At 51.8% G+C, this 16,242-nt stretch overlaps 1 protein-coding gene across 2 annotated transcripts in view; it reads right to left on the minus strand.

Moving 5' to 3' along the window:
* The window catches only part of SBK1 (SH3 domain binding kinase 1), a 76,956-nt gene that overhangs the window by 43,071 nt on the left and 17,643 nt on the right, over positions 1–16,242 (minus strand). The window contains exon 1 of one of the 2 annotated variants that reach the window (XM_024215110.3): positions 1,471–1,599. The exons of the other annotated variant lie outside the window; for it this stretch is intronic. The gene's annotated coding sequence lies outside the window, so the exon portion shown is untranslated. Of the gene's footprint in view, positions 1–1,470; positions 1,600–16,242 lie in introns of those variants that run through there. 2 annotated transcript variants of the gene reach the window in all.

A 16,242-nucleotide genomic window follows, 5' to 3' on the forward strand; every position in this document is an offset into this window, starting at 1 on the left:
GCCACCTTCCGAAAATCGGCACTCTTCCCCCAAGAGAGATTGCTACCTCAGCACTTACCTACCTGGGGGTAGAGAACAGGCCATCTTTGGGACAGTGTTTCCAGCAGGGTTGCCTATAGCAAAGGATTCTTCCAGGAGGGTTTCACAGCACAAACACCATGACATTGGAGCACTTCTGAAAGCATTAGAAAGCCTCAGGGGAGGCAGTGCACGATATATGGGGACTTCAAAATATAATCCCTCCTCCTGCTCTTCACATTCCCCCCCCCCATACTGCCTAAAGCCAAGCCCTGAAATCCATGCAGCAATCTGACAGAAAGTTTCAGCGATTCACAGAAGGGAGGTAAACAAGGGATCAAATAAGTAGCCCTAGGCAGCGCTGAAGATTCCCTCCTAGAACAGCAGTGAGGATTTAAGGCAACAAGGGGGGGGGGGAGAAAGAGTACCTAAGAACTGGCTAGAAGGACCCTAAACTGATAGGGGAAGTACAGGTGGCAAAGAGGAAGGCTGCTGTGAGAGACAGATGTGCATAATATGTAGGATCTTGAAACTGCAGGGAACTTGTCACCTCAAGCACTGGCCCCTGGATACAGGTACTATGGAATGAGATCAATTCAAACGCTGAGGTTGTGCCAGCTCTGGGAGAGCTCTGGGGTGGAGGGACAATAGAATTTGCTCCTGGTGCTGCTACCAGCTCACTTACATCCCTCTGTGTTCACAGAGAAAAGGCCTGACAGAATCACAGCCAGAACCAAGCCATACCGGATGCTGCTGTGCATTTACTCCAGTACCCATTACAGGGCAGGGGGAGGGACACCTGGGGTGAAGGGGGGAATCAGGATTAGGCGGGATTGACATCCATTGATAAAAAAAGAGGTTGGATCCCTGTTTCACCGCCACTCCCTACCATGTCAATTTCCATGCCAGTAGCAAGGGGGGGGGGGGTGTTCCAGAGCAGGACAATCAGGGGGGAGGCTTCGCCCCCCATCTCCCCTATGCAAAGCCCCGATCTAGCACATTTAGGGCGTGCATGCAGACCCTTGTGGATGGCTGTGCTGGGGCTGGTGCCGCCGAGCGCAGGCAGCCCCCCCGGGAGCGATTGAGAGGGGGAGGGGGGACTAGGCTTTGCACACAGGAGAGACACAAAGGAAAGGGCCTTCAGACGAACAACAGGGGAGTGGAGCGAGCTGCGGAAGGGGAGCCCAGCCCTCCCTGCACCTGCCTCCGCCCGGAGCATCCGCCTGCAGCTGCACAATGTGGGACAGACAGATCGGCCGGGAGCGGGGGTCTCCAGCCTCACAGCGACCTCCTTATCGTAGCAGGGCCCTGCCCGGACTGGGGGCTCCCGGCGGCCCTGAGGGAGGGGCTGCCGCTGCATTGTCCGGCTGGGCTGGGCTCCACCTGGACCCGCACCCACGCCGCGAAGGGGAGATCTGCGGGGCCCCAGGGCGGCTCGGAGCCCGGCCTTACCTGGGTGGGGGCTGGGGCGAGCCCCCGGCTCCCTCACACACGTTCGCCTTCCCTTCTTCTCGCCCGCCGACGATCGCCCCTGCGTGCCCGGGCGAGGCTCGCTCCCTGTGCCCCTGGGGGGCCCCCGGACGGGGCTCGGTCTCCGCCTCGCCTGACTTCGCTGGGGGGCTGGGGCTGGGGCTGGAACATCCCCCCTCCGCCGCTCGCCTGGCTTCCGCTAGGGGGGTCTGGTCCTCATGGCCCGGGGCAGGGGCTGCCGCCGGGTCGGGTCCGGAGGGCGGGGCGGGCCGGGGATGGAGGGGGCGGCTCAGGCGCGGCGAGCGCCCCGGGCTGCTACAGCTGCCGGCGCCGGGCGGGGTCCTCGCTTGTCCCCGGACAGCAGCCGCCGCACAGCCCGGCCGCCGCCGCCACCTCTCCGCTCCATCGCGGCACCCCCCGGCCCCTGTAGGGACGGTCCCAGAGCAGCCAGAGCCGCCTCGCCTCTGGGCCAGCAGCCCCGCGGGGATCCGTGCGCCCCAGCCGCACAGCCAGCTACCCGCTTTGTCCTGGCTCGGTGCGTGTGTATGTCTGGGTACGTCCCCCCGGTCTCTGCCTGGAGAGCTCAGCCACTGGCCTCTTTCCTCGCCGCGCCCCGGCTCCTCCTCCGGCGGGCCGAGCCAGCCGGGTCCTAGCGCTCCTGCTCCGCCGCCTTCGTCTCACCTCGCACGTCCGAGTATGTAGGTCACACACGCCTGGATAGGCTGCCAAAGGCCCGGGCTCGCCTCGGCTCACGGGGCGGGGTTAATCTGGGGGCGGCTGGGTTTGTTTTGGCTGGAGCGGTGTCACTCTCTTGTAGGACTCAAGAGCATGGGTGAGATGAGCTTGGCTGTCTCTGCAGGAGACACCCATTGGTGTGGGCAGAGTCGCTCTGCTCCCCTGTCCCTGGACTGCTGCAGTGAGCCACAACCCCAGCTGTGAATGGCCAACAGGAGGAGCAGCTCAGGCAGTGCAGTTTCCTGCTCAAAGGAGATGGGGGGCAGAACTCAAGTTATTTGGGGGTGCCAGTTATTCAGAAAGGAACCCTACAAAAAGTGGAAACAAGGAGGAATTGCTATGGAGGAGTACAAAGAACAGCACAAGCACCTGGGGACAAAATCAGAAAGACTAAGGCCCCAAATGAGTTACAGCTGGCAAGGGACAAAAACGGCAATAAGAAGAGGTTCTTTAAATACAGTAGGAGCCAGAAAAAGACTGAGGACAGTGTAGGCCCTGCATTTAGCAGGGAAGGAGAACTAATAACTGATGACTTTAAGAAGGCTGAGGTGTTTAATGTTTATTTTGCTTTAGTTTTCACTAAAAAGGTTTATGGTGACCAGATACTCAAAACAATATTCATAAGGGACAAGAAATGCAAGCCAAAATAGCGAAAGAACAGTTTAAAAATATTTAGATAAGTTAGATGTATTCAAGTCAGCAGGGCCTGATGGAATTCATCCTAGGGCAGAGGTGAAAGTGGGCCAGTATGGGCCGGTACAGCGGTACCGTAAGACGTGGCCATCGGTACCGGCCCGTACACAGCCCACGTTACAGTGCTGCCCCGGCAGCGCTTTAACGTCACTGCCCCTTTTGTCCCCAATATTTTAAGTGTCTCATGTTGACCTGGCTGACATAGTCGATTTAATTTTTGTTTTGTTTTTTAAATATTTCATCTAACTATTTTAGTTAAAAACAATTTTAACAAAAACAACCCTGATTTTAAAAAACTTGAATGTTTAACTAAATTCAAAAATTCATATGCTTGTTTTGTTAAAATATTATATGTTTGCTGTTGAAGAAAAAAATCCAAAATACATAATGTTGTTGTTTTAGTTAAATAAAACAATTTAAATGTCTGTCTGGTGATGTTCTCCTCCTAATACAGCATAGCAAGAAAATCCTCCATATATTAATGATTAACCTGTTGAACTGGAGATAGTTCACCTCCCAATGACTTCATAAATATCTGCTTCAATTACCTTTGGTAAATGAAACAGCCAAACAATCATTCATTTTCTCATATAGCTGTAAAACTAATCTGAAAAGTTTTCAAAATAAATCACTTTAAAAATGTATAGTATGTACTTTCTAAAAATGAAAATTACATCTATCTCTGAGTTGTGAAGAATATGTATTAAGGTTATAACAACCAACAAGAATGCACTTTTATATAGAAATCCATGTTTAAATCGAGTCTTCCTGACTAGTGATTTAAATCATGATTTAACACTAATTTGATTTAAAGCAAATCCACCCTGACCACATAGCTGCAAAATGGGGAATAACTGGCTAGACAGTAGTACTGCTGGAAAGGATCTGGGTGTTATAGTGTATCACAAATTGGATATGAGACAACAATGTGATGCAGTTGCAAAAACGGCTAATATTCTGCAGTGTATTAACAGAAGTGTTGTATGTAAGACCCGGGAGGTAATTGTCCTGCTCTGCTCAGCTCTGGTGAGGTCTCAGCTGCAGCACTGTGTCCAGTTCTGGGCGCCACACTTGAAGAAACTCGATACTCGATTGGAGAGAGTCCAGAGGAGAGCAACAAAAATGATAACAAGGTTTATTAAACCTGACCTATAAGGGAAGGTTGAATACCTGGACATGTTTAGTCTTCATAAAAGACAACGGAGGCGGGGACCTAATAATAATCTTCACATCTGCTAAGGGCTATTATGAAGAGGCCAGTGATCAATTGTTCTCCATGTCCACTGAAGGCAGGACAAGAAGCAATGGGCTTAATCTGCAGCCAGAGAGATGTAGGTTAGCTATTAGGAAAAACTTTCTAGCCATAAGGGGAGTTAAGCTCTGGAATAGGCTTCCAAGGGAGGTTGTGGAATCCCCATCATTGGCGTTTTTTAAGAACAGGCTCGACAAACACCTGTCAGGGATGGTCTAGGGTTACTTGGTCCTGCCTCAGTGCAGGGGGTTGGACTTGATGACCTGTTGAGGTCCCTTCCAACCCTACATTTCTATGATTCAAGTTCCTTAACCACGAGGCCCTCCTTTCTCTTGCTACAGTCTCCTGCCTCAGTCACCAAACATTTTCCAACTTCTGCAACAAAGGAAAAGGAGTCCTACAGATTGCAGCCTCCTACACTACCTAGTTCTGATCCATTCACAGTCCATCCTGTGCTCTGAATGAGGCAGGGGGCCCGTGGAAAAAATAGTATCTGATCACATCATTAAAGACTTTAGCATAATGCATACACACAAGGGGGCAGTATTAAGGTTGTACAGGCTACCTTAATTCTGGCATTTCCTAATTTTTGAGTGTTTGATTTTGCCACCTTACTTGTGGCTTTTCAATATAGTTTTATGTGTGTAATTTCCTAGGTTTTTAAAAAAGCAAACTGAACAAATTCCATCATGTAGAATGATGCTGACGGTTCATCACATGATCACTTTTAGATCCACCAAACGGACCTCTGCCAGTTCAGCTACAGGCGTAATCTGCAGCAGTAATAGACTGTCAACCCCCCTATGGATCAGCACTAAAAGGGGGAAGAGAGACACACTTTGCATGGGGAGCATTGAGAGCATAGGAAAGACAGTTTCCCAGTTCTGGTGCCACAGCATACCCCTGCACCTGGGAGCAGCAACTGCAGGGAGAGACCTACTCAATAGCTGTATCCCTGGGCTGGAGCATGCTCAATGCAGATAGACTCTTCAGAGAGTCTGACAAGTCTCTACATAGCATGTGCAAAGAGAGTTTTTTCAAAAAAGGTTCATAATTTGGCCAAATTTGGGCAGATTTTTGCAGGGATGGCAAAAAGGTGACCCACCCTCTCAAGCTTCTCAACCAAACAGCTGAAAGACTTTTTTTAACATGGCAAAACAACACCTCTTCCCCTAATTTTGTTCTTAGAAATGACTGGAACATCTTAGCTGAACCTTGAAAAGAAAATTCATCTTGAGGCAGATACCCAGCATGGAAAATTTCAGTCCAAACAGCTGAAGTTTGGTAACGTTTTCAAACAGCCAACAAGAAGGTCTTTTATAAGGGCAATCTTAACTAGAGGTGGTAGTACAAGCTCTGCCTATAACTGTAGATAACAGATTAGATGAAAGGCAGTTAGGTATTCCTTCCTGAGCCAGCCCTAAACAAGTCCTCTCTTTCCTTTTATGTCTCCTTCCCACCCTACCATTCTTGGAATGACTGACCGATCTGGTCAAACTATTCATTACAAATAATGGGCCAGATCCTCAATTAGTTTAAACTGGCATTGCTCTGATGTCAGTTAAGCTGCATGGATTTCCCCCAGCTGAGAACATGGCACTGGATCTGTTACAAATGCAGACCTATGTTTGGTTTGTAACTCATTTGAAAGCTCACTCTTTGTAAGTATTAGCTGAAAAATTTGGACCAATCATTTTCATGCCATGTGTTGTCCACAAATGCTTCATTCCAACTATTTTCTATTCATTATTCACAGTCTGTGGTTGGTCTCTCTTAGGGGGGTATATAAACCCCACATCATCTGAGAAGGCCTGAGAGCTCTATTAGCTGCACCTTGTTACACCTGGAGGGTGTGTCAGGCTCAGGGAGGAGTTAAAAGGAAGGAGCTGAGAGTGGTTGGGTGGTGGAGACTCAGGAGTGAGGTGGTCTGGAGTGCCTTCTCTATAGGAAGGACCTGACTGAAGTCAGCTGGAGGAAGAACTGTGGGGAAATGTACAGGAGTAGTGTTAGCTGCTGTGATGGGCCTTGAAAAAGGAGTGAGGTTCCAGGGAAGGTGCCTTGTGGGTTAGCGTTTGGTAGAAGAGTCAAGAACTGAGGGGAATGTGAGATGGATGAAAGGCTCAAGTCTGAGATGGGTCAAAGTTGCTTAATTTGTATTTTGTCTGATCTGGGGGTTTTGCAAGGGACCTACTAGCCAGTGTCCTGGAAGAAGCCTGGGACTGATGAGTAGTGCTGGAGTAGTTGAAGATAGAATCATAGAATATCAGGGTTGGAAGGGACCTCAGGAGGTCATCTAGTTCAACCCCCTGCTCAAAGCAGGACCAATCTTCAGACAGATTTTTGCCCCAGATCCCTAAATGGCCCCCCCTCAAGGATTGAACTCACAACCCTGGGTTTAGCAGGCCAATGCTCAAACCACTGAGCTATCCCTCCCCGAAAGATAATCCGGATGTTGCGTTGATTGCCATTATTTTGGAACACAGATAATGGGATGGAATCACAGTGTGACCTGCTGGAGGACAAGCTCACCACTGAAGTCCTGGGGATGAGATCAAGGCAGAATTGCTGAAACACCATGTCACGGGGGGATGCTGCAGGACGGTGAGTTGATGACCGACCCTAATGCGCATGGTGTTGTTTCCCTCCCCAATTGGATGATTGAAATAGTTTAAGCAAGAGGATGGCCGATAACGCACTTTGCCACAGGAGTGTTGGGAACATCACTGGTGTTAAAATCTGCTGACATGTTCAGGCTTTGGGAACATTTTTTTGTGACCTCTGTCTGTCATCCAAATTCTAGTGAATAATGAAACAGATGGCTCCCAGCGCATGTATTGTGCAAATCAGGGTTCCTTTATCATTCTCATTGCCTGGCCCTTCAGCCATTTCTTAGCCAAAACTTTCACTGTTCCACACACTATGGACATCGCAGGCCTTGCAATAGACATTCCTGAATTAAGGGAAGCAGCCTTAATAGGGGAGGAGGAGGACCCTGCTGGAGAAGGGGAGGAGGGAGTTTCTCTTTACCTCCCCCTAACTCCACCCTGGGGGCATGTGCTTTCCTATGCTGGGACCTCCTCCTGCACTCGAAGCTTGCAGGAGATCTCTCCCTCAGCTCTAATCTGCGTCTGGTTTACTGCACAGAGCAGTTAGGTTTTTTATGAGTGACTTTAAACCAAGAGGCTGAATCAAGATCTGACACTCCTCTTTAATTTACTGCCAAGTGCTGCTATATGACACCAAGGGCCTGTCTGCACTAGGCAAAAGAGGCACTGCCAACCAACCATTTCTTGGATGACTCGGTGCTTTCAGCACTTGGGCATCCCCATGCAGCGCTTGTGCTGGGGTGAGGCTTGTAGCCCAGGCCCATGTGAACTAAGAGCTACAATTGTTTGGCCCTCGTGTAGCTGAGAAGTCAGGAACCTCATGATTTCTCTGGTTCAGTCAGTCCCCTTCACTCCATCCCACTGTGCAGTCCCCTGCTCCAAGCAACACTGATGGGCATCTGTTATTATTTCTATGGCAGTTGCATCTGTAAGAACCAAACAAGATCAGGGCCCTGTTGTGCTAGGTGCTATATAGACACTTAGCCAGAGATCACCCCGGCCCTGAGGAGCTTACAATTGACATGGACAATGGAAATGTCACAGATGGCAGAGAGATTCTACAGCTTGCCCACGGTCACACAGGGAGTGTGTGGCAGAGCCAGGGACTGAACCCACATCTCATGCCCATGCCTCTTCCTCAGCCTCAGGACCATCTTGGTCAAAGTAAGGGTGAGCAATGCCACAACCCGCGCCCCGCCCCGGAAGCACACACAGACAGGCTGCCATACCTGGGCTAAGAGCAGCTGGTTGTTTTGACTATGAGTGACTCTAGGCTTAGCCCTTGTAGCGTTGGTATCTTACGGACATCGGGATTGGGACTCTGACCCAAATTTCTGCCCACACCACTGGAAACTGGTTCCAACCAAACCAAGATTACCCCCTCATTGCTGCAGAGCCTGTGCTTAGCTCGGATACCAATGTGATTTATACATAGGATAAAACCCATCTAATTTGTGTCTTGACGCCAAATCCCGGCACCACTGATTTCCATGGCCTGACTCCATGGGCGAAGGGTATTGCAGGCCAGGGGCGGCTGCGCCTCCCCAAACTGCCACCCATGCTCCGAGGTCCCCTCCTGCTTCCAGCTGCTTCCTCCGTGGCCCCAGCCCAGGCAGGCTGCTCCTCTTCCCCAAGTGGGCTGGGGCTAGGACGGGCTGGCCTGCGGCCCAGGACTTGGGGGGTGGGGGCCAGTGCTGGGGTCAGCTGGGGCAGAGGAGCCGGCGGCCACGGTGGGGGGCTCAGGGCTCTGGCGGGAGAGGGGAGTGGAAGGGGCAGGGGAAAGGGAAGGGGAGGGGCCTCGGGCAGAAGGGGCAGGGCTAGGAACTAGCCTCCTCGAACAGGCGGTTCATGTGCCACCCATGCTTGACTCACATCAACTCAAACAGCAGAAGGATCCAATCCTGCGCTGTTCCTATTTAGGGAATGAGAGAAGAGTAGCATCATACAGCAAGCAAATGACTAGGCACCTTAAACAGAAGCAGAGACAAACGCATGCACTTGCTTCACCCTGCAGATCAAATGCTTGTTTCTGTTCCTCTGTATAGACAGGCAAAATTGCAAGGCAGCTTGGCACTGAAGACCTTCTCTGCACTTAAATATACACAAGATAAGGGCTTGTAAAACCACACTAGCCTTCCTTATGCTCTCCATGCTCAGATCCTGCCTGAGGGAGCTACTAAAGCAATTTGAAGCACAAAGACAGCCCCCCCCACACACACACAGAGACACACAAAACCACCTTTCATAGAATCATACAATCATAGAATATTAGGGTTGGAAGAGACCTCAGGAGGTCATCTAGTCCAATCCTCTGTTCAAAGCAGGACCAACACCAACTAAATCATCCCAGTCAGGGCTTTGTCAAGCCAGGCCTTAAAAACCCTCTAAGGATGGAGATTCCACCACCTCCCTAGGTAACCCATTCCAGTGCTTCACCACCCTCCTAGTGAAATAATGTTTCCTAATATCCAACCTAGACCTCCCCCACTGCAACTTGAGACCATTGCTCCTTGTTCTGTCATTTGCCACCACTGAGAACAGCCAAGCTCCATCCTCTTTGGAACCCCCCCTTCAGGTAGTTGAAGGCTGCTATCAAATCCCCCTTCACTCTTCTCTTCTGCAGACTAAACAAGCTCCGTTCCCTCAGCCTCTCCTCATAAGTCATGTGCCACAGCCCCCTGATCATTTTCATTGCCCTCTCCTGGACTCTCTCCAATTTGTCCACATCCTTTCTGTAGGGGAGGGCCCAAAACTGGATGCAATACTCCAGATGTGGCCTCACCAGTGCCAAATAGAGGGGAATAATCACTTCCCTCGATCTGCTGGCAATGCTCCTACTAATGCAGCCCAATATGCCATTAGCCTTCTTGGCAACAAGGGCACACTGCTGACTCATATCCAGCTTCTCAGCCACTGTAACTCCCAGGTCCTTTTCTGCAGAACTGCTGCTTAGCCAGTCAGTCTCCAGCCTGTAGCGGTGCATGGGATTCTTCCATCCTAAGTCCAGGACTCTGCACTTGTCCTTGTTGAACCTCATCATATTTCTTTTGGCCAAATCCTCCAATTTGTCTAGGTCACTCTGGACCCCATCCCTACCCTCCAGCGTATCTACCTCTCCCCCGAGCTTAGTTTCATCCACGAACTTGCTGAGGGTGCAATTAATCCCATCATCCATTCCAGATCATTAATAAAGATGTTGAACAAAACCGGCCCCAGGACCGACCCCTGGGGCACTCTCCTTGATACTGGCTGGCAACTAGACATCGAGCCATTGATCACTACCTGTTGAGCCGAACAATCTAGCTAGCTTTCTATCCACCTTATAGTTCATTTATCCAATCCATACTTTTTTAACTTGCTGGCAAGAATACTGTGGGAGACCGTATCAAAAGCTTTGCTAAAGTCAAGATATGTCACGTGCACTGCTTTCCCCATAACCAGTTATCTCATCACAGAAGGCAATCAGGTTGGTCAAGCATGACTTGCCCTTGGTGAATCCATGTTGACTGTTCCTGATCACCTTCCTCTCCTCCAAGTGCTTTAAAATGGTTTCCTTGAGGACCTGCTCTTAATCACAAGACAATAAACGTTCTGCTGATAACCAACCTCTCAGCTCCCCTCCCAGCCACTGATTTGAATCAAGATCATCCTGTCTGCTACTTGGAAGGAAAACAATAAAGTTCTGGAGAGCAAATGGAAAAAGCAAATCATTTTAGACCCAGCACAGAGACATGCCAGACACCCCTAGCTAGAAGGGAAGAGGCCCACTTTTTTATTTTTTTTTAGCCACATCTGTATAATTGTTCCCCCCTTCTGTGCTGCCATAAGCCGCCTTCTCTGATGTGTTTCAAGGGGTGGCTATGATTGGTTCACCAGATGTCCCACTTAAAGTGTTTAGCTGTTTTCTAGATCAGGTCTGAGTAGCTGCGTATACAAGCATGCTGGAACAGGAGCTAGCCTTGAGGGCCATTCTAGTACCTTTACCTCAAGGAAATCCAGATTTCATTTCCTGCTCTGTCCAGATTTCTTGTGTGACCTCGGGCAAGTTGTGATTCTCTGTGCCTTATCTCTACTCAGCCTGTGAGCTCCCCAGGGCCTGCAGTGATCTTTACTAGGCATGTACAGCATGGAGTATTAAGAGGCTTTGATCTTGGTTCATGTGATATTCGTCACAACAACGATAAGATCAGAGTAATTATAGCCATAAACTCCTCTCTACAAAGGTCAGGAAAGCATCTTTCCCCTGCACACAGGACGGTGAACAAAGCCAAGTATGCGCCTAGCCAGCTGCCCAGTGATCCTGCATCTACCAGACTAATGGTTTGATCTAAGATAGTGAATCCGCTGCACCTGCATCTCCAGCCCTCCTGGTGTCACTCCGGCTGGCTAACCCTCATGCTGAGTGACATGTTCCCCTCCTCACTCTTCACAGACAAAGGCCTTGCAGGCTGCCCCTCCCGGGACCAGAATCTTTCCAGGAAGTGGCTAATTCTTGGTTGCAGAGCCAAGCAGTTCATTTAGAGTAATTAAACCAGAGCTTAGCCCCCACCAGCTTAGCAATTTCTCCCCTGAGCAGCTCTCATGCAGCAGCTGGGGCTGTCATCCTGCACAACGTACTTTGCTATGGAGCAGGCATGTGGGTCATGCATAGATATAATAATAATAATTAATAACAGCACTTAACATTCGCATAGAGCGCTCCATCTTCAAAGCACTTTACAAACATTAACTAATTAAGATCAAAGAGATGAAAGGGGCCTGATCATGAAGCCTGTGTTCTCACCAGTGCTGTTTCAAACACATTTTCCACCTAACACAGTTTGAGGCTGCACCTAAACCATTTTATAAAACCCAGACTCTAGTACAGTCTCTCAGCAGTTTCAGCCAGGAGAGTTATTAAAGAAACTTCCTGCCCACAGCGTGTTAGCAATAGTGGTCCTAGCCGTTGATAGTTAGGGTGTGCACTAGCAAACAGGTGCTTGAAGCTTTGATCAGGGTTCAAGACATGGTATGGACAAAACCTAAAGGCATCTTGCTGGTCAGTTGGCACCTGTTGTAGTGACCTCAGCCTTGCTAATAACACAAGCAGTATCCCAGGGACATGGAATGAAATAGACAGATGACTTCGGAGTGAATCTGTACCAAGGAATATAGAAGGCATGTTACTCTTGGAATAAATCTATCCATCGTTCCAGTAATGAATTTTAAAACTGCCAGGTATATTACAGTACCCCAGGCTGAGGAATAGCTACCCCTTAAATGGATGGGGATGGGCACAGACCAGGAGTGGGGCTGGGAAGGGAGCTGTACAAACTAAAACTGATTAGAGGGGAAACACATGGGAGAAAGAAGACCCCAAGGGAAAGTCCAGTAGGTGCCATTAAAGTCCTTTGGTGGGTCTCTGTTAGCGGAACCAGTAGCCCCATAGATCCATTGCTCTATCCCAAAACTTAGCTGGCCAACTGGAACCTGTTAGAAATTTTCAGTGGGAATTTCCCCTAAAGGTAACTGAGCCCAGACATCAGAACTATGTGTAATGCCGACCCACACACGGGCATCAGAACTATGTGTAACGCCAACCCACACATGGGCGTCAGCAGCAGGGATCAAACCTGGGACCCCTGGAGCTAAATGCATGAGCTATAAAAAACATGTCTGTTAGCCAAGACTGTAGCAGGCTCATCATTCTCTAGGGCAGGGATGGGAAAACTTTTTGGCCCAAGGGCCACATCTGGGAATAGAAATTCTATGGTGGACCATGAATGCTCACAAAATTGGGGTTGGGGTGCAGGCCAGGAAGGAGTGAAGGCTATGATTGGGGGTATGGGCTCTGGGGTGGGGCCAGAAATGGGAGTTCAGGATGAGGGAGGGGGCTCTGGGATGGGGTGGGAGGGTTGGGTGCAGAGGGGGTGAGGGCTCCGGCTGGGGATGAGGAGTTTGGGGTGTAGGAGGGCTCTCCGGGCTGGGACTGAGGGGTTTGGAGAAAGGGGGGTGGCTTAGGAGCGCAGGCTCCAGGCAGTGCTTACCTCAAGCAGCTCCTGGAAGCAGCAACATGTCCCTTCTCCAGCTCCTATGTGGAGGCACAGCCAAGTGGCTCTGCACGCTGCCCCATCCGCAGGCGCTGCCCCTGCAGCTCCCATTGGCCGTAGTTCCTGGCCAATGGGAGCTTCGGGGGCGGCGCTTGGGGCGGGGGCAGCGTGCAGAGCTACACGTAGGAGCTGAAGTGGGGCCATGCCACTGCTTCTGGGAGCCATGTGGAGCGGCCCCTTACCCTTTTCCCCGGCTGGAGCTCGAGGGCGGAATTAAAATGGCTGGTGGGCTGTAGTTTGCCCACAAGGCTGTAGTTTGCCCACCCCTGCTCTAGGGGGCCTAGCCGTCACTATCGGGGGTCAGAGCACCACTCTGAGCAAGCATGGGATTACACATGTTACGCGTAGAACCCACTGGCCAGTGTTTGTCATGCATCCCACTCTCTGCTGGATCCGTAGAGGTTGTGAGTATATCACAGGTCCCAGCGCTTCAGGGCAAGCAGTAGAGACTAGTGCGTTCAGCTCTGGAGGTGCCTGGTGCCAGCAGAGGTGGCAGCCATCACACCCAGCCTTTTGTAACAGTCCCTACCGCTCACCGGCCTTTCCTTCTTTGGTACCTCCTCTCTGAGGATCTCAAACCTGCAGTAACTTCCCAGCCTCCCTGGGATGCGAGTGTCTTTCCCCCATTTTGCTGACGTGGGAATCGAGAGGGGAAAGGGGCCTGGTTTTCATGGGTGCTGAGCACTCTAAATCTGTCAGAGTTCACGGGAGCTGCAGGGGCTCACCCCACTGCAAAGCAGGCTCCGGGTGACTTGCCCTCACCCAGGGAGTCCTCGGCAGCCCAGGAATGGAAGTTCGGAGGCAGGCCCCTGCTCTGAGCACCAGGCACTCCCCCTGCCAGGGTGCTGCTGGGATGGGGTCTGGGCTCGGGTGTGGTCGTTCCCTTTTCCGCCAGTGGTGGCCCCTGATTTGCTGCACTGAGCGGGGGGTGCTCGCCAGGAGCTGCAGGCTGCCCAGCTCCAGTTGAACAATCCCCCTGCATTAGGGTGGCCAACAACCCCTTACAAGGGACGTCTCTTATGTCTTCATCTCTATACAGGAAGATCAGGAGTGGCTGAGCGCTGCAGAAAGCTGCAAGAAATAGCCCTGGCGAGCATAGGTGAGTCCTGCTTATTGGTATTAATACTAATAACAATGATAATAATAACAATATCAGGGGAGGGGTGGAGCAGGGATGCTAAGAAAACAGTTTCTGAAATACAGTGTTGGCAACCCGCCCCTGCCCAGCCCGCACAGCCTAACGGAGCAGAAGAGTGACTGGACGCCAGCCCAGTGTGCTCCACCCACTCAGATGATGGGGGCTTTCGCTTGCTCCACATCCTGTGTCCTGGGGCATCAGAGCCAGCTGCCCCCTTCTGGCCCTGCTCACGTCAGATCTAGCTACCTCCTCTCCTCAGCACTTCCAAGGCACGTGTTGCAGATGTTCTCTGGCCTGTGTTCTCCAGGGCTCAGACTAGACTGACCCTTCCGGCCTTGGAATCTATGAATCACCATGTCTCCTGGCATGCCCCTGCTAAGGCTGACTCATTATCACCTGCCTCCCTGCCCTCCTTATCCCTGGCCTCAGCACTGAGTCACTCACTCGCCCTCCAGAGCAGGGCGGTGTCCCATGGACAGTGTCACTGACCTCCAGCAGGAGGCCACGTTCCCTGGGGGATCAGTGGAGTCTTGTATGCGAGGGCCTAACTCCAAATCCCATCTGGCAGCTGTTTATGCCCCTTCAATAGAAACCAGTCTGACCTGTCTCGGTGCTGGAGCCGCAAACCATCCACCACAGCATCTCTTGGGATGTGACTGCGTGTGGGCTGAGGGCAGCCCCCTGACCAGGACAGCACTGAACTGGTTTGCTTTGCTATTCCGGCCATTACTCACCCTGGTTCTCTGCCTCCCGCTCACAGAAAGCAGCAGCAGGTGATGAGTCCGCAGCACAGGAGTGGCTTACAGATGACAGCTCAGCCCCACTGGTAGATGGCCACGGAGCGGAATTTGTAGGAACTGTGGGGGACAGCAGACTGGAGCACAGCCTGGTCATGCTGCAGCCCGGATCCACACCTGAGATCACGGGGGGGCGGAACTGAGAAAGGCCTCTGAAACACTTCAGTGATCCAACCCCAAAAAGACAATGGGCCCTTTGCAGAATTCCACCAACTCCTCCCATCTCTACCAGGGTGCCCCTCCCCCTCGCCTCAGTCCTACCCTCCCCATCACACAAAAAGGCAGCCCATCTCCAAGGGCTAAAGGCAGGGCCGGTGCAACCTATTAGGCGACCTCAGCTGTCACCTAGGGTATTAGCATTTGGGGGGCGGCATTTTCTTCGGCGGTGACCGCGGCAGCCGGATCTTCGGCCGCCCCGGTCGTCGTTGGCATTTAGGCGGAGGGAGCTGGGGCAGGGGGGCACGGAGAGGGCCACCTGCAGCAAGTGGGGGGGGCACGCAGGGGAACTCCCCGCCCCAGCTCACCTCTGCTCCGCCTCCTCCCCTGAGCACGCCGCTCCGCTCTGCTTCTCTCCCTCCCAGGCTTGCGGCGCCAAACAGCTGATTGGCACTGCAAGCCTGGGAGGTGGGAGAAGTGGAGCAGCGCCGGCATGCTCGGGGAGGGGGCGGAGCAGAGGTGAGCTGGGGGGTCAGGAGCTGCCGCACGGATCCCTGGGTCAGGGGGTATGGAGAGCTGACACGGGGGGGGCGCCTCAGGGTGGGGGCCTCAGGGTAGGGGGGGGTGGGGAGCTGCCGCAGGGAGGGACGCCTCAGGGCGGGGTGGGGGCGGGGAGCTGCCACAGGGCTCGGGGAGGGCACAAGGTGGAAGTTTCGCCTAGGGCGCGAAACATCCTTGCACCGGCCCTGGCTAAAGGGAAATGGTTGGTTGGTTTTTTTTAGTGCAACGACGCACTAACCTGCATGTTTCAAGGGAGAACAGGCTGAGCGGGCTTGATGGGTAGTAATGATGTAAGGCAGGGTGGCTCAATGCATGGGACATGGGGCTAGGCAGCTGGAGAGTCACAGATCTGAGTTCTCTGCCTCACTTTGTGACCTTGGGAAAGTCACGTAGCCGCTCTGTGCCTCAGTTTCCCCTTCAATAAAATGGGGATTCTCACCTTTGCAAAGTGCTGTGATGGTTACAGATGAATGGTGCCATGCTGGGAATTTAAGGGGTTAAACTAGCCCCTTTGCCCTGTGTTTGTGCCTGCTGCTTACCATTGCTAGAGCCCCCTCTAGTTTCCAAATGCCCTTCTGTTAACTCTTCAGATGCCAGGTCACTTTACAACTGAACAGAATCTCGTGGCAGGCTAGTTCCAGAACAGGATTAGAGAGTGAATGAAGGGCCAGATCCCGACATGCTTACATCTCTCGAGTGGCATCTTACTCCACAGCGAGCCCCATTG

The sequence above is a fragment of the Terrapene carolina genome, unplaced genomic scaffold (genome assembly GCF_002925995.2).
Source record: "Terrapene carolina triunguis isolate 2854851 unplaced genomic scaffold, T_m_triunguis-2.0 Scaffold695, whole genome shotgun sequence".
In the NCBI taxonomy this organism is placed as follows: Eukaryota; Metazoa; Chordata; order Testudines; family Emydidae; genus Terrapene; species Terrapene triunguis.